Source organism: Lonchura striata, chromosome 8 (genome assembly GCF_050655825.1).
Source record: "Lonchura striata isolate lonStrDom1 chromosome 8, ASM5065582v1, whole genome shotgun sequence".
NCBI classification, from domain to species: domain Eukaryota; kingdom Metazoa; phylum Chordata; class Aves; order Passeriformes; family Estrildidae; genus Lonchura; species Lonchura striata.
This window is the reverse complement of record NC_140710.1, coordinates 17,993,238-18,011,856: the sequence shown is the minus strand read 5'-3', so window position 1 is coordinate 18,011,856 and position 18,619 is coordinate 17,993,238. Positions and strand designations below refer to the sequence as shown.

Sequence of the window (18,619 nt, the reverse complement as noted above, 5' to 3'; positions counted from 1 at the left end):
AATGTGGATGAACCAGGCACTTCCTCAGCAGCTGCCTTTTCCCTCCATTAACGAGCAGCTGGTGGTGCCATCCTGAAGCTCACTCTGAGCCCACCTTGCACCCTGGCAAGGAGGGGCTTGCTCCCGGCCCAGCGAGGGGAGGAGCAGCTCCAGGAGCCTGCAGGGGCCCGGCCTTTCAGACAGGGCTCCCTGCTTGGTGTCACTCCCTCCCTTTGACCATCAGGACCCAAGTACCCAGCTCGGGCCAAGAAGCACCCAGCCCAGCATCCACAGTCCCAGTGGCAGCAGGCTTCAACGTCACCTCAAGAACAGGAGCTGCACTTTAGAAGTTGCCTCTGCCAGACCTTAGCAGTAAGGTAGCAAAATGGCTAAGAGAACATTTTTGCATGTTCTTAAGAGAAATGAACTTTACAATAATGTTTCCTATAATAGCCAGTTTTTCAAAGCTTCCTGTGCTATGTTCAATGCTCCTTTTCCCTTCTTTAGTATTGAGCTTGTCAAAAACTCTTAGGATCTATCTTTCTTAAATAATAAAAAACTGCTTTTTATTCCTTTGTAACAAAGTATAGGACTCCTTCAAAATAGAGAGGACTAGAAATCTCCAGAAAAAAAATTCTTACATCATCTCCCTCAAGCAAGGCTTCTCTAATTCCTTTGCGAACCAGAGGACCATGGTTTACCAGGGCAGAACTGGTAAGACCCACTGGAGGTCAGACCCTCTCCAGCTTCTTCTCCATTCTTTATACTTCAAAATAGAGCAGAGATTTACCCCAGATTTTTAGACTGGCATAGATGGCAATCTTTTGGAATGTTTTTAATGGGAAAGAAGTGGATGCTTCCCACAGAGATACTTCTCCATTTCAGCAGAAGCTCTTAAGAATAAAAACCAATGACTTTTTTTTTTTTTTCCTACAAGAAGAAGACTGTTTTACCTTTCATTTGCTAAGTACACATATCTAACTACAGTACTTGCACAGCTAAAAAGTATCAATATCAGCCCTAAACACAAGTACTTCCTTACTCCCTAAGGCAGGTGCAGCTGCTCCTTCCCAACTCTCTCAGCTCAGAAGTAGCTGGCTGAATTACAAAATCATATCTATCTTAAAAAAATGACCAAACACTTTCCTTGACCTTTTTCACCATTAGAGAGTTTATCACCTCCCCAGATAACAGCATGGAGGGAAGAGGAGGAAGAGGAGGTAGAAGGGGTGGGTCAGGAATTCATTATCTCACATGCTCCAGCTATGCATAATCTTTTGCTCTCCCTACACAGATGGTTTCTGGAAACTTTCTCCTCCCCCTTCCACCTTCCTTTTAACAGAAGTCCTAAAATATCTTATTAATAGTCTGATCACATCTCTTTTACCCTTCTCCAGCTAGGGTAAAATTTATTTCTCTTCCCCTGCTTCCGAAAGCCCTTGGGAGGTCTAAGGTCTGGAGAGAGCTGAAGAGGGGGATAGGAAAAAAGCCTTATTTAAAGTTGTCCTCTTCTGCTTTACAAAAGTCAGAGTTGACACAATAGGAAGAACTTTAATCCATAAAATGGATCAAAAAAGCTCCATGTCAAAGCCAACAGACACTACTAGCAACCTACTGCTACTTCATGTCATTCCAGAGAAAAACCAAGTGCAGAAAAGGCCCAAGCATCCCCAGACTAAAGTGAAGACAAAGCAAGGCTGGATTTTACTGAGAGGTGGATTTAGTGGGTGTTTTCTGTTTTCAAAGCAAAAGGCCTGCATTTTAAAATGCTTCTGCTTTTAAGTGACAACTAAATATTCTGTAAAGGGCTCTGAATGTCAAATGTGGATTGAGCTGAAATCTGAAACTCATTAAAGTGGATGGAAATTCCAAATCACTCCTTTTAATTGTGGGTTCAAAGGAGAATTTGGACACTAGGACTTGTCTTCAGGGCTATGACCCAAACTCAGAGAGCTTGAACCTTTGCCTTAGTTACCTATTGATCTTTACTGAGCTCTCAAAACCACAAATGCAAAGGCTCAGTTTATCTTATAGAAGTTGCCAAGGAGCAAACTAACCCTCAGCAGCCTTTCCACAAAATTCACCCGGTCCCACAGCTGTAGCTTGTCATGGTTTGTTTGCCTGTGTAATGCTCAGTGTTTCAAGCTGAGCCTACAACCAAATGTGCAAAAGTGATGAACATCCCTGTTTCTTGAAGTTTAGCACTGTAATTTTGAAAATCACTGCATATAGAAGTGCTGCTTATAGAGTCTTAATGGCAAGATTGGGGCTGATACAGACAAGGCTGGCAGAGAGCAACTGTTGTTATCAGTACCTGTGATTTGTTGAATCTCCTAACTAAGCAATTTTGAGAGATGTGCAAAGTGGTATTGCTTGAAACAAGTGGTATAGAAAATGATGAAAATACTCAAATGTGAGATAATCTTAAAATAAAAATGGAAAGCAAACTCAAAACCAGTGTAGAATGACAATGTATTTTATGGACAAAGAAAAGCATGAGTTAGTCAATTCTGGATTGTTTTTTTCCCTTTTTTTTTTTTTTTTTTTTTTGTTTTGTTTTGTTTTGTTTTTAACTTTCTGCATACCAATACATCACTTCGCACTTCCAAATTCAGAGTTCTGGGATAACATCTCCACAAATGGAATTGAAGTTTTACTTCATGAAGGATTTCCTTTGTCTATTTTCTATTTATGTTTTACCAATATTGTAAAGTACAAAGTCTTTTAGGATAGATTAAACTGCCACCAGAAAAACATATTCAAAGCAAAACATAAAATTGGCAAAATTAGTCATTTTCAGTGAAACAGCTTCCCCAGGTCAAAGATTACTTGCTGAAGAAACACTAGCCGAAGATGCAGCATTATAAATGGTGTTCTCTCAGCCACTTGTACCAGAGGTCGAATAATTCATTCCTTAGTAAGAAATATGATGGTCTATTAACAGAAAGAAAGATTAGGTGCACATTAATCAAACATTTCAGAGATGTATAAACATGCATATAGCATCTAGGAATATCCCATTACCCTATTTCGGAAGATATATGTAATCAATATTTCAAATATACCTAGTTAGTTTCATACCATTGACTTTTAAGTAATCTCCCCTTCCCCCCCTTTGTAAAATAGGCAGAGCTTTCAAAGGCAGCATCAGTAATTTTCTGAAGTGCTGCTTGACCAAAATAAGTATTTAAGCTGGGTTATCTGTGCTGTTCAAGCAAACCAGGCTGAAGACAAACCTAATGTGATCTCCCACAAACAAGCAGAAACAAAAATATTAACTAACTACTGTTATCAGAGTTCTTTGGGAAGAATATTGACTTGAAATAGCATTAATTCCTCACCTTTATCTGGCTGAAGGGAGCTTCTAAAACATTGGCTTTTCCCCCTGCCCATATTCTAACGATTAAAAAAAACATTAAAATACATTTGTGGAAACCAGTCAATTAGAGGCAAAAATTTGTTGTTTGTACTGGGCATTTGCAAACATCAGTCTTTTCACTACTTGTTGCATGAAGTAAATATGTTTTGATTTGATAGCTGCTTGTTTCCAAAAAGAGCTCTACGGAAAGGGAGAGTCCTTTGGCCCATGGAAACATTTGCCTGGTACTCTGCTGACAGTCCCTCTTATCATTGCATGCCTCTTGCAGAAGGAGGACCAATTTAAAATAGAAGACTTCTTCATCTCTGGACATCAATTAATACAACCTCAGTAGTCTCTGAGCTCCAGGGTATATTACATTATTTTTATAAAAACCATAGCCTGAAACTCAATTCCCCCCCTCCCCCCCAACCCCGAATACTCACAAGAAATGGTGCATCTTTTAAGAAGGGCAGTGGAAGGAGTATGTAGGGAAAAATACTTGCCTTCAAAACCAATACCCTCAAACCATATCTGATAGTCAGCAGTTGCAATTTTAAAGTAAATCTCCCAGTACGGAATTGTCTCACCAGAGTAAGAGGCTGTTAGCTATTTATTAGTAAATCATCAGAGTTTTCACAGACATGAAAAAAGTCTGAAGAAATCCAGATGCTCTTTCATGTGGTACTCTAAAAAGTCTGGAGTATGCAGCATTCCTTTCATTAGCTCTGTACATTCCCTCAGGCTTACACAGCTTGCACTTCAACACCTTTAATATGGTGGCTCTGTGTTGAGGAGCACATTTCTGAGTTCAGTCTGGGAAATGTTTCTAGGCATTTGTATTGGGCTTATTCATAGAGGGATGGCTGGGAATTGGCTTCATCCAGCCGTGGGAGATTTGACTTTGCTCCATGCAGCTGAAGAAAGGACACAGCCATGAGTCACCTAATTGCCTTGAAGCAAATGTAGATTCCTCCTGACAGCACTTAGATATTTAAGCTCGGAGTTTAGCAATGGGCAGCTTGTGTTTACACAAAAATAGAAAAAGAGAGAAGCAGCTACTTTAGAGGTGGTGAAAATGTTGTAGGTTTCATAGAGAAAGCAAAAGGAGCTCTGGGACCTTCCTGTACTTTCTGGGAACGACAGGACCCTTTGCTGGCGTGGGCCCCCCAAAACAGGCAGGAGAATCTGCTCCAGGGCTGGCAGGTTTTGAAAGTTGCCAGAGCAAAAGGGGGAGTGCTTTTTTCCTGTGTATTTTCAGGTTTTAAAGCACTATACAATGTGTGAGGACAGCTGCACAGGGAGCCCACAGCTGCAGATTATCAGAGAAAAGGGGACTTTCTGGAAAATCTCCCTGAAGAAACAGACAGGGCTTCTATTCTAGGACTGATGTATGTGTAGATGCTCACATGACAGCCTTTGGATCTAGATGAAAGACACCTTGGAGAATCAGGTAATCTTAGATTCTTTGCTTAGATGTCCTCAGTAACAAAATTACCTGAATGAGGGACAGGGCGTCACTCTTGAGTAAAAGCCACGCAGAAAGCCATGAAAAGTAGTCTAGAGCTGCCATGATCCATTACAGCAGAGCTGGAGAGATTTTCATTCTTGGACTCTGAGTCAAGGAACACGCTCATCAGGCATCAAGGGTTCGGCCAAGAATGCTGTTTTAATAAGCACTATAAAAGCTAAATTAAAAGAATGAAACACAAACATAATGTTTGTACTTGAACAGAGACATCCCCATCTATTGAACCGGCTCCTTTCGCAGTGTTTACTCAATACCCAGCGAGCCCATCTGCACTTCCCTCATTAGGAAGGAGCTCCAGGGGAGCACGGGGCTGTCGGCACAGCTCCTCACAGCACGGCAGCCAGGGCAGCACGGCCACCACGGCCGGCAGGGTGTCACCCAGCTCCGGCTGCCACCTTGCTGCACAGGGTGTGTCACCCAGCTGCACAGGGTGTGTCACCCTGCTCCAGCTGCCACCTTGCACACCGTGTGGGACTGGTGAGGCTGCTGCCAGTGGCCAATACACCCAGACAGGCACCCACCTGCCCTGCCTAGAGGAACACCCTGGACATCTCCTCCTCTGTAGATCCATGAGTTTTCTGAGAAGAAACAAAGGTGAATTGCACAATCAAGGGTTCCATCTGCACACTGCTTTCCACAAGCCAGATTCCCTCCCCCTTGCACATTGAGCAGCCGTGTGTGTGTTGTACATGGACACTTGTGCCACCCTGTAAAATTTAGCTGGGTGACATGTACAGTCAGTATATGTAGTATGGCTGTTGGGCTGGTGTTCCAAAGAATGTCTGACTTGTGTGAAACAGGTAACCTTTTGGGATTAAAGGAGTTTTTTGGCCCTTGCAGGTGCAGTCAGTTAACGGTTGCTGTATTTTGCCCATGCATGATCATTGCTGTTCACATTAACTCTGAAAGGGCCAATAAATGAGGAAGAATAATCTGAGACTTTCCAGTTGCTAAGGCAATGAATTAATCAGCATGTATGTGTTCAGCAGATTCACATGATCCTGCCAAGGCCTACAGCTTTAGGGTCTCCTGCTATATTTTTGCCAGCATGAGAGAAGGGAGCAGAGGAATTGGCAAGGAATAAAGTGTCAATGGTTAGGGATGTAATAAAAAATTTGGATGGAGAAAGCAGCACCTACTGCAACACATTCATGTATTATGTGATGTAATAGCATGCCAACAAAATGAGGCTTTTTGCCACCATTCTGTGCAACAGCTTCATTTAGCCTAATTATTTGGTATAAAATCCCCTTGTCCAGTAAGAGCTGATTTCTCCTCCCAGAGTTGTGAATCCAAGCTGAATGATATTCAGTGCATTGATCATATTTACAGACCCTGAACCAACTCTTCAGCTGACATGACATTGCTTCACTTAAATCATTAAATTTCTGTCTATCTCAGGAGCTGAGTTCTTTAAAGGCCTCTTGGAGTAAGATGCAAACCAGCCAAGCAGCACCAACACCATTTCCAAACCCAAGAGCATCACTGCATGCTCTGGAGGGCTGAGGACAGCAGAGGATAGTTGATATGCTTAGGTCAACCTACAGTTTGTAAATGGTTTTGATGTTGATTAGGCAGTCCAACATAGTGGCTATAAATTAAGTACTGTGATCCCTTCTGATACATGCAATTCACCAGGAAAACAAAACAAAACAAAACAAAAAAACACCAAAAAAAAAAAAAAAAGGGGGGGGAAACCAAACCAAGTTGGCTTTTTTGAGTTAGGAAAATCGAATAAAGTGGTTTTGGTTTTGGGTTCAGGATGAATTCCCACTTACCCGCTTAAATATCAGATATGAGGTCTTTCTTACAGTTCTTTACCACAAGTCAGGAGTTAGCCAATAAATCCTATCCCTTGTCACTTTCCTCTAGGCCACAGTCATGGGAATATTTAGTGGACAACACTTGTACTGTTCCCTCCCTGAGCTGCTGTGCTGCTTCATTTCTCTTTTACAGAAGCATCACTGTGCATATGCACCTAGAAGATAATTTCTGAATAATTGTACACATGCCTGTCTCACAGCTGGTGATCCATACCTCCTCATCAGTTTAGAGCCCCTTTGGTTTCCTAAGGAAGCTTACCTGCTCTGTCATCTGAAATGAAGGGTAGCCTTTAGCTAAGGCCAATACAGCCCCCACATTGAATGAGGTTTAGCCAAACCTGGAACAAAAAGGTGCCTTTAATAAGGGAGTCCAAGCCTGACCTTCAGGGTCACTCTGGGGTGAGACAGATCCACTCGAGCTACCACCGTAAGCAGGCAGCTGGTTATCACACATCTGAGTTCTGGGCCCAGTCCTTACCCCAGAGCTTCCAGTCTGGCTTTCTGTGGATGTAAATCTTCTTATCAGTGAAGTGAAGATAATGCCACTTCAGCACACTGCACACTGCGGGAGAATTAAATGGATAAAGTTTATTAAATGTTTTATATGTCAGACAAAGTATATATAAGACCTAAACATTCTTACTGAAAGCTCCAATAGCTGAATATCAGAAAACTAATAGGGAGAAAGGCATTAGAGACCTGGCAGAGAGGCTAGGCCTGATCTTTGGCACTACTGCTTGTGGAAAACCAATTCAGTCTCAGAGGAAAGCAGCCTTGGGAGGAAGGTGTAGGTAGAGAAGGCGTCACCCCAACACCCCTCACTACACTCTTGAGACTGACCCTGTTCATCCCTGAATCACCCACGGGAAAATACCACATGTTGGGGAATCTAATCAAAACCCATTTGCAGTTAATGATGCAGTCATGGATGAGATGCAGGCTCAGGCTGGGCTCCCAGGCACCGTTGGAGCACAGAATGGCATTGAAGACATCGGAGCTGTGCAGCCAGCCCCATGTGCCTCTGTCCACAGGGCTGAGGAGATGCTGCTGCTGCTGCCCTCACTCTCACACGGCTCCAGGAACACGGGGGTGGCCACGAGGAAGGTGGTTCCATAAAGCATTTGGTGCTAATGGGTTCAGTGCCAGTGTGAGCAGCAGCAGAGCAGCAGCAGGGCTGCACTGGCACAGCCGAGGCTGCAGCCTGGGTGTGCAGGGCACCAGGGCTGGGTGTGACTGGCACCAGGGCTGGGTGTGCAGGGCACCAGGGCTGGGTGTGCACAGGCACAAGGGCTGGGTGTGACGGGCACCAGGGCTGGGTGTGACAGGCACCAGGGCTGGGTGTGCACAGGCACCAGGGCTGGGTGTGACGGGCACCAGGGCTGGGTGTGATGGGCACCAGGGCTGGGTGTGCACAGGCACCAGGGCTGGGTATGCAGGGCACCAGGGCTGGGTGTGATGGGCACCAGGGCTGGGTGTGACGGGCACCAGGGCTGGGTATGCAGGGCACCAGGGCTGGGTGTGATGGGCACCAGAGCTGGGTGTGCACAGGCACCAGAGCTGGGTGTGACTGGCACCAGGGCTGGGTGTGACTGGCACCAGGGCTGGGTGTGACTGGCACCAGGGCTGGGTGTGACGGGCACCAGGGCTGGGTGTGCACAGGCACCAGGGCTGGGTATGCAGGGCACCAGGGCTGGGTGTGACGGGCACCAGGGCTGGGTGTGACGGGCACCAGGGCTGGGTGTGACGGGCACCAGGGCTGGGTGTGCGGGCTCACCATGCCTGGGGCACACGGCCACCCCAGGGGGTGAGCACAGATGGGGTGGCCTTGTCCCTGCCGTGGCCAGGGTGGCCACAGCCTCTGTGGCCGGGCACGAGGCCCCAGGGAGCCTGGCCATGGCCAAGGCACAGCCTGAGCCCTGGGAGCAGAAGGGTTCCAGCCTGTCTGGACCTCCCGAGCACGGCCACCATGCAGAGCTCCAGGAGCCTGGTGCCACCACCCCAGGGCACGGAGCTGCTCAGGAGCCCTGCCTGTCCTGCGGGCAACCTGCAGGGCTTCCACAGCCTCCAGCACTGGAGATGTGACTGCTCCAAATAGTCCTTTGATCTGAAGGTTATTTTGCTTTTCCTAATAATTTCTTGATAACAATATAATTGGATGAGTCCTTAAGGCCATTTCAAATACTAGATTTAGTGGGAATATTACCTGCATATTTAGAGTTAAGAGGGACAAATATTTTATTTCCTTTTTTTTATTGTCCCATTATTTATAGAGTTCTCTTTGAATCTTGTAAATACATTTTTTCATTTCCCTTCAGAGTTTGTCTTTCTCTTTGGCAAACATTGATTTTTTTTTCATGTTTTTTCCAGTGAACCTTGAAATTAAAATGTCTTTTTTTGTTTAATTTCTTTTTTTGTACACTGGACTCATTGTCAGCACAGCAAGAGCAAGGTGCTTTGTTAGATTACTGCTGCTTCAAAGCTGCTGAAAGGAAGAGTTGACCACATTTTATTATTTGTGTGCAGTTCCTTCATAGGTTACAATTATCCTCTTTCACACACAAAGCCAATCCCAAGTTCTCAGCATTTGAAGGAAGCATTTAAATTGTTTTAGTATTTGATAATCAACTTTTACTGAATATACCAGTTTCGATAATTGTAGAATTCACACAAATCAAAAATCACACAAATTACATGCACAGAAACAGCTATATACAAAAACAGTAAGGCTCACAGGCAGAGAGAGTATATTTTATTAGACCAGCTGATATAGTTGGGGGGGAAAAAAAGGAAAAGTCTCAGTCACACAAGCCCTCTGAAAGCATTTCTGGGTTTTTTTCATCTATATCAACTGTTCTAATAAAAAATACTACTTCTCTCTACAAACCTTTCCTCTCTCCTACCCTTTTACCATTGCAGCTACAGCAACACTATTTCTAGCAAAAAAAAAAAAAAAATTGTGTTTATATAGCAAAGTAACATATCACCATCTTTTCAAGTGTTTTTCATCAAAACTACTGTCTGTTCCCTTTCCTACAATAGAGATTTTATTTTTAAAGTAGAGTATTTTTAGAAAATAATAATTTTTATGATAATTACTTGGTCATTGTCATTTTATCTGCTGTAGCAGAAGAATTCTCTATTACAGTTTTCACTGAGAATGCTTTTTTCTTTTGCTAAGTAGCCAGGGCACCATAGGTTGTGAAATTAAAAGCTTAAATTATAGTAGGGTAAAGTGGCTGGACCTAGGAACACAGATACATTTGTATCCTTGGTCAGCCTGAATGCCATCAGAAAGTTAGAAAATTCTTCAAAATATTCAGCTACAATGAAATCCTCCATAAATTAAACAGGTTTTCTTTAGCTTTGTGACCTAGGGTTATACATTATGCTAAGTAAGTATAACAGTCTATGTTCAAAGGCTAAAGAGCAGGTAGTAAGTATTTAAAGCAGCAAGAGTCATGTTAAAAAAAAAAGTATTTAAAAGTGGATTGTTCTAGGCTATAATAAACCATGAATTGTAAAAGGTTAATTGACAAAATGATACTCATCTAATGGCATCTCTGTAATAGCAATCACTGCTGAATTCAAAATTCAGGAATCTTGCTATATTGACAGTCCCATTTCCTCGAAAAGACTGCAGTTATTTCCTCGGTGTTAACCTGTGGTAGTTGGTTACGGGTTTACAGCAGCACAGGCAGACACAGGTGCCTGTGACACTGTGCTGCTGGCAGGAAAGACAAACTCCAGCGCGCAGCCCGGGCCAGGTCTCCGCATGAAGATCCCTGCCAGGAGCTGACCTTCGCCTCGCTCGCCATCCCAACCAGCGCCGGCGTGGGCGCTGCTAATTACCCTCACTGCACATCTGGCATTCAAGGAAGGGCAGCCCTGCCTCAAGGTTGCTATGCTTAGGTTCAAATCCCATTTTTGCAGAGCCTCTGACCTGCAAATCTGATCTGCTTTCCTCCAAACCGTATTTCTTATTCAATGAGATACAATATGTTAGCAGTGAACAAAACAGCTTGATTTTAAGAATAGCAACAAACATTCAGTCAAAGTCTTTCCATGGGCACATTATCAGTGGCAGAGATACCCTCCTCATGACAGAAAAGATTCCTTTTTAACCTTTTTCCCCCCTAAGATATTATACCAAATGAGAACTATTTTGTTCGTTTACTTTCTCAATTTTGTAAAAAGCAGCAGCTCCTAAACAGAAGGACAAATGGAGTCACTGCAATTGTTATTTTGCAGAAAGGACTTCCCAGGCACTGGCTGCATCAGCAGCTTTTGTGAGCAGAGTGCAGTGCCACAATCACTTCTATCCACACCTTCTACAAGCTGTAACAAAAAAAAAAAAGGCACAGGCTTGCTAAAAAGGGGCTATTAGAATGTCTCCTTAATTATGATTCATTACTTCTTTTTTTAACAGTACAAACTTGTCAGCTATAACAAAAGATGTTTAAGAAACAAACCTTGTCAAAATAAATGAATTAAGAGCATTCATCCTTTTCCAGAGTGTGAAGTTTGTAAGGTGATAATGAATTCCGTAATGCATTAGCCAGACTTTTTAAATGTGTGTACCACTTACTCCATAACTTGCAAAAGTTTTGTTATTCTCACTGAATCTTCACTTATGGGCACAAATTATCAAGATTTGATTGTAATTTGACTTTGAGAAATTCAGATATTATTCTGCCATGTGCAAGGTGCTTTCTCTGTGCAGAAGCCTGTTAAAGTCACATGAAATCCACATGAAATCCAAAGGCATGTTACCATTGCCTTTGCTGTTACTTGGCAGAGCCTTGTGCTGCAGAAGGTGTAGAGCATCTTCTGCCTGCCAGGGTCCTGCCAGGGCATGGGCTGTCCCCCTGCACTGGCAGGTGAATCCTGTCTCAGGAGCTGGGGTTAAACCTTATCCCAGGTCATGGCAGGAGTTCATCAAAAGCAGGGCCAGGCCATGACTTGGACTAAGCTTCCAATGACAATTTAGAGTCTGCTTTCCCAAGCCATTGCTTTCCTTACATGAATGGGTGCCCTTCCATAGTGCCAATAAATTCTGTCCAGGCATGATTGACTGTGGGCCCAGCAGTCTCACCAAGTCCACCCCCACACACACTGATCTGTGCATGCAGCTCCCTCCTGGCTTTAGTCCCTTCATGAACTGGGCACCAGCACAATCTTCCCATCCCTCTACGAGACTAACCTTCCAGCTCATCAACTGTTTTCAGAACCATCTCAACATCTGCCCAAGACCCATTTCATATCCCTGATTTTGCCCCCTCACTGTCACATCTGTGACTGTTCACAAGTGTATGGTTCTCTCTATCACTGCACCAATCTTGGTGCTCCTTTCAAATAGCAGAGCTACTGGAGAGTCACTGATCTGAGAAATTTTTGTGTGCAGTAAATGAGCACCCAGAACTTCCTCCATGTAAAGAAATTTTTCCAGTAGTGACACGGCATAGCTCATTTCATCAGATGAGCATTTAATCAGATGAGCACTCACTGCAAAAAATAGATTATGCTTATGACTTCTATTTATCTAAACCAAATGCTCTGAAAAACTGCTCAGATTCCTGAAGCCTCCTAAGATTGTGGCTTTTGTTTTCCAAAAACCAAAGGCAGCTTCTGCAGACCCACCATTTTTACACCTTGGAGCGGTGCTGGTACTGTCCCATTTGCCTGCCTGGGGTGGCAGGGCTCACCCACTCTCAGCATCCTGTCGGTGCTGGGAAGAGAGGCTGGCTCCCACCTCATCACCACACCACCCCCTGCTGCACCTTGCACAGAGGCACTAATCCCACACTGCATCCAGGCTTCTCCAGCTCTGCTCATGGTCCCAGCCTAAGAGCTCAGGTTGAGGCCTGCCTTGGTGGCTGAGCACACACTTATTTAAGAGATGCTCTGGAAAACAAGACAAGTTTGCTAGATTCTCCATGATAAACCCAACTGAGTTTTTAAGGAGCTGAGCTGTTTTCAATCCAGCTCACACACAGCTACGGACATCTTCAACCCATGTACTTTCTGATTCTGATAGAAATTCTCCCCCCTGCTATTTAGAAACAGACACAGGCACAAGGAGGTCAATACTACTGAGGGTCTGGCTTTAGATTTTTGGCATCAGAAACATGAATGAACAGGAAAACAAAGGCTAGATGAATGTATGTTGGAGGTGTATCACAGGTACAGAAGAAAAGGGGTTGGACAGATATTAAGGGGCGCAGTCTGGAACACTGGCCCTTGCCCTGGTCTCTCAGTGATCCCTGGCAAGATGAAGGAGTACAGCACACCCAAGAAGAGTTTTTCCTAGAGAAATACAACTCAATTATCACTGGAGTGTCTCTGCATCCCAGGGAAATGTACAGCAATTCAGGCTACCCAAAAAGAAGGGAAATCTATGTGTCTGATGGCTCTTTCACGGACCCACTGGGCTATTCCTGATACCCTACTGCAATGTGCCATGCAGATGTATCTCCCTCACCTGCAGTGGGACCAAAACTTGCAGCAGCAAAGGAGAAGCCTGCAGTCCTCAGTTATGGGGGATGATAGGAAGCACAGAGCTGTGGAATACTGAAATAGCAAAACATGTTTGGAAGCTGCTAACTTATACAGCAACCATTCCTATCCCCACAGCAGCCAAATGCAAGCAAGTGTAAAAGCAGAATCTCAGCAGTCTTATTCATACACAGGTAGCAGAAACAAAATCTAAGCTTCAAACTCATGATTAAAATAGGGTTCTAGAGTGGCAAGCAGACATGAACACTTGTGCCCAGAAAACAGTAGGCTGTTTGAATACCAGTCTCTGTGGGAGATCCAATATGCTACAGAAAGAACTATTCATGAATGTCAAAAATAATGCCAGCACTGAAACAGTCCAATCTGCAATAATATTTTCTATTAGATATTTCACTGCAACAGCCAGATGAAACTAAACTAAACTAAACTAAAAATGGCAATTCTTAGTTAACAATGGAAAAGGCATTTCCTAAAGCTGGGATACCTGTTCACTGGCAAACAGCTCACAGGAGGCAGTTTACCCTATGGGCAGAGGAAATTGCATCTCCCCAGAATGGGAGCTCCCCCTTCTGCAGCCTGGCAGGTGCCACCAGCAAGGACAGGTGGGAAATCAGCCAGGGACGTGCCCTCCACAGTGCTCAGACCAAGCCCCAGTGCAGACAGTGACTGCAAACCCCCCCGCGGGCTCCATCTCTGGGGGCTGCTTGTGCCCCAAGACCAGGACTGGCCTCCTGTGTGTGCAGGAGCACAGATTTTTCCTTCCTGGGCACAGGGAGCATCTCACAAACTCACTCACTTTTCCAGCAAAGTATGGTGATCTTCACTAGCAACAGGTGTTTCCAGCTTACCACAACATTTGATGATAATTGTAGGAGTAAATGTTTGGAGGTTAAGGTGCATTTTGTAAATGTCCAATATTTATAGCTATGGAAAAATTAATGAACTCACAGGTATAATTGGAGAAGAGCTTCCACATGAAAAATTAGGCCATACTGACCCATATAAACAAATTCAGTAAGCCACAACAAGCTGCTTGAATCTATTTAAAATACTGCTTTGGAAGCACAGCAAAAAAATATTGACTGTTTAGTTAACTTAGGGTCCATTTCCTTCCTATCTATCTGTAAAAAAATGAAATAAGTACATGTGTTTATTTGCTGATGTAGAGATGGCATGTGTTGCTACTGTGGTCCATCCGTAAAAAAATCCATTGCTTTTAGTATGAATTAAGTGAATACTGAAGTGTCTCTGCTATTCTCAGAGGAAAATTCTCTTCTACCTACCTTATAAATAAATGTTAGGTCTGGTATTTGACTTAGCAGAAAAATACAGCACAGAAAAAAAAAAAAAGCAGCTCTCAAACATGTTATTTATACACTTTATATACTGACTACAGGAAGAACTGAAATTACTTTCACTAGCAACATATGTGTAATTTAATATCACCAGTGAAAACTAGGAGCTGAACTGGCCAGGATAAACTTCAAGCACTTGTAATTTTTCCAGTTTTGAACACAAAAATAGGAGCTAAACAGAACTCTCCATCTCTGCAATGATTACAGCAGTATTTGCTAGAGGAAAGGATAGAAAACCAAAACTGTGCGTGGGGAAAAAAATGAACAGAGAGAAAACAAACACTCCCCCACTACCCTACCATCAAACTTCTCCTGAGCAATCTCAGGCCAGTTGTGAAGCAAACAGCCATGTGCATAAAACATCTGTCAAGGCTTACAGGATACAGTTCATATTTCTTCACCTACTCTTACTCTGCATAATGCTGGTCCTGGGATCTCACTCTCCATCAGCTCCTTCTCTGCTCTGAACAAGGTCACAACACACTGACCTTGTATCCTGCAAAACCAAAAACATCCCCAGCTTGCTGCTGTATTTTCTTTTCTAGAAATCTCCAGACTAGGTGAAAGTACTGAGAGTGTGTGACTCCTGATGACCTTTAGAGAAACTTCCTCCACACTGCTGCCTCTTGCACTGAAACCAGTTGTTCCTCCCACCTGATTGATGTTTCCCACTGCAAGCACAGATGCATCCCAGACTGCTGCAGAAAGGACAAGCCTGAAGAGCACAGTAAACTTTCAAGACATGGCATACATGGGCTCTTCTCTCTGAGCCTGGCAGGCAGGGTACAGCATGCTGGTATCCTCGTGTGCTTTTGGAAAGCAGTGAAAACAGTCATCCAGCTTTGCTTTCCCTGCATCTCCTAGTCTGAATTTACACCTCAGTGAGAAAGAAACTAAAGGATTTGTGAAGGGGTCCTCTGTTACCATTTCTCCTATAGGTCATGCAGCAGCATGGTTTAGATTGAGAATCATCAGTGCTGCATGGAATCAAACACAGATGCAGGGTGCCAGAGGAGAGAGAGGAGAGATCTGCAGCATAAGCCAAGAGATGCTTGAGAGCAGCAAGAAAGGAATGAGGTGATGGTAATTTAGGTCATAAATCAGTGACTAACTCAGAACACAGTTCACCTGCTTCCTGTGCCAGCACAACCGCTCCCTCTTGCCAGGAACAGGGACAGGCAATGCTGTCTGCTTCAGCTGTTCCTCATGAGGCCCTTAAAGGCTGAGTTAATTCTCACTAGTTCATCATACAGCCCTCTGCTTTCCTAAAGAGTCATGGGATCCAGTCTGCCAGCAATACATCTGCATAAAACAAAGTTCAGCCCTGCTTGTGGTAATAACTACTCTTGCAATCGCAGCATAGCACCAAATGCTGGGTAAGTGAAAGGATCGTTCCATAAAAGCCTGCAAGGTAAATTCATATTATCTCATTAGCATTTATCCATTAGTTTCAGATCTTAACAACTCAAGAAGCCAGTGCAGATGGACTAGAGTGGAATTAGTGCAGTGACCCTGTGCTGGGCAGGGTCTCATTGCTTGCGGGTCCCAGTCCATTATGGAGACAGCTCATCTGGAAAGGTGAGCTGTGCACCCCTGATCCTGGAACAGGCCACTTCTTAGACACCACCTTTGCCATGTTAACTGAGAAATGTGGCTACTCAACCTGATGCTCTGTGTGACATAAGCACACTGGGTCAAGTGATAAGCCAGATATTTCAGTCCCAGCCCATCTCCATTAAAAAAAAAAAAAATCCTGTTCATGACTTTACATTCATAAATACTCTCACAATGTCAAGGGATGGGGGGTTTTCACCAATTCATTAGATATGCTCCCATGAATTATTTATATTCAGTGCTAAAAATGGTTCCGAAACATTACAAGAATTCAATATCAGTTTTCACAGTGGGATTTCATCATTTTAGCACTGTAGCATAATAGCCTAATGCAATACTAATACTAATACGATATGGTGCTAATAGGGTACAATGAGAGTTCTCTCTAATATGCAAACATTTCCATGTTGCATTATTATTTCTTTTAAGTTAATATGATATGGTGATAATATGATGAAATGAATTAGTTTCATATCATTGTTTGCATGAGTTGCGCATATTAAAAGAATATTTCCCCCCCTCCCTTTGAATTCACTTGGAATGAGCTTGAAAATTTACCCTGTAGTTATTCTTATGCTAATGAGGCTGTTTAGTAGGAAACACTCCCGCTGTTGCTTAGCCAGCTGAAGAAAGAATAGGCGCATATCACCTCTTGCTGGAAAAAGAATTTTCCTGGCCTGTTTTGAAAGCCTCTGTCCTAAATATGTTTGGTTTAACATTTCCCACTAGCTCATAGATTCATTGCATATTTATGCTAAATTCTCTGGTCAATATTTATCGGGAGCACTTGTATGTAAGCGGACATGGCAAGGCCAGCACCTGGGGAGGTGACCACAGAGCCAGAGCCAGCATGACTTGTGTGGCCCAGGATGGGTGCATGCTGGGCAGAGAGACAGCAAGGCCACACCCAGGCTCCAGGGTCCCTCACAGTACCCTCCTCCAGGTCCTGTGACATTTTGCCAAAGCCTGTACTGTGTATTCATTGATGCAAAAAACCAAGCTGGTGTAAGGGTTTTTCTTTCTGCCCCACAAAGCAGAGTATCTATCAGCCTTGGAGAGAAATCCTGCCTGCCCTTCCCAGAAATGAGCTCTGTTGCCCGGCACATCACACTGATGTAAGGAACCCTTCGTTTCCCAGCTCTGGTAGGACCCACGGAGAGCATCCTACAGATGCTTTGGCATTTTGGACACAACCTGCAGGGCTTGGAGCAGCCAAGAAGCCCTGTCCTGACTGTTTGTCTTTTGTGCTACAGCACTTAAATGTGCAAACTGGAATGGCTGTAATGGGACTTTACTTGACCCTTTTCAGAGGGACTCACTGGAGTAACTGTGCTCATTAATAAATGAGCACTGAAATTTTGAGGACTTCTATGTGGGAATGTTGTGGGGCTCCAATACAGGTTGATATGGGAGGACATTCTTAAGTAATTCAGCTAACATTAGCCTCTGGTTATTTTCTTCCTGACAGCCCACAAAGTGGCTGAGAACAACATCCTGATCTGCACACACCCCATCTTTAACTTCATGTATATCCAGTAATTGCCTTCAAATCCCAGCACATCCAGCTTAACTGAATCTGAATTCAGACTCTATGACCATTAATTCACACGAAGTTATGCAAGAAAATTTTACACGTGAGGTTAACAGCACACGTACAGCACAGAAAACATCCCCAAATGTTACAGAGGTTTAAAATGTCATAAATAAAATAGTCAAAAGTTTTTTTAATTATCAGATTTCCAAAGCTATTTTACATAATTCCCTGCATAATCCAATCTTAAACTCAGAAGACACTCATGCAGATGACATTTCCTCTCTGTTTTGAATAGGGATTATTTTTTAAGAGGATACAGAACCTGGAAGTATTTCAATAGGTCTGATATTTAAAGCATATTTAATGGCATTTATGTTTTAATCTTCTTACCTACTAAACTTTAAAGAGAGCTGCAAGGAATTCAACAGTGAAAAAAATAATTAAACATTAGTTAGTAACATAAAATGCATAGGCAATGGGTCAGTGGATTCACGAGCAGGATGTAAACAGGAATGGCTGTCAGGGCAGCACAGCGCACCCAGGAGTCACACTGCTCACATCCTCTCAACATCCTGAAAGTGTTCAACTCTTCATGGACTTCGGCTACACTGGTGGCAACAGGGTGATCAGAGATCAATGACCCAAATTCACCAGGCTCCTTATAAATGAGCAGTTCAGAGGAATCTTTGCCAGGAAGAGAAGACAGGGGCAGATTAATAAGTGTCATAACTCATTCTGTGTTTTCTAGCCTGAACACAGCACCATCTTAGACCTCTTGTGGGAAGACTACTCATGTTAAACAAATCTCACAGAAAATTATACAAAGAAAATCCTCATTGGTCTTCTGAACTTCAGAGTTGTAGAAATAAAATCTTATTTTGATCATACACATTCAGCCCTGCTACCTTAGGG

General features: G+C 43.5%; 2 long non-coding RNA genes across 4 annotated transcripts; one reads left to right on the top strand and one right to left on the bottom strand.

The window, feature by feature from the left end:
• Positions 1–2,647: 2,647 nt before the first annotated feature.
• On the bottom strand, positions 2,648–8,114 carry LOC146766761 (uncharacterized). Of its 3 annotated transcripts, XR_014957090.1 has the most exons (5): positions 7,170–8,114; positions 6,951–7,029; positions 5,390–5,446; positions 4,836–5,025; positions 2,648–2,913 (listed from the first exon to the last, which is right to left on the bottom strand). It is a non-coding gene; the product is annotated as an uncharacterized LOC146766761 (long non-coding RNA). The 3 variants fall into 3 exon arrangements; XR_014957089.1 differs by having other exon boundaries at positions 4,836–7,029; XR_014957088.1 differs by having other exon boundaries at positions 4,836–8,114.
• A 6,228-nt stretch (positions 8,115–14,342) lies between these two features.
• LOC146766760 (uncharacterized) lies at positions 14,343–17,533 on the top strand. The gene is made up of 3 exons (XR_014957086.1): positions 14,343–15,935; positions 16,008–16,137; positions 17,211–17,533. It is a non-coding gene; the product is annotated as an uncharacterized LOC146766760 (long non-coding RNA).
• Positions 17,534–18,619: the final 1,086 nt, after the last annotated feature.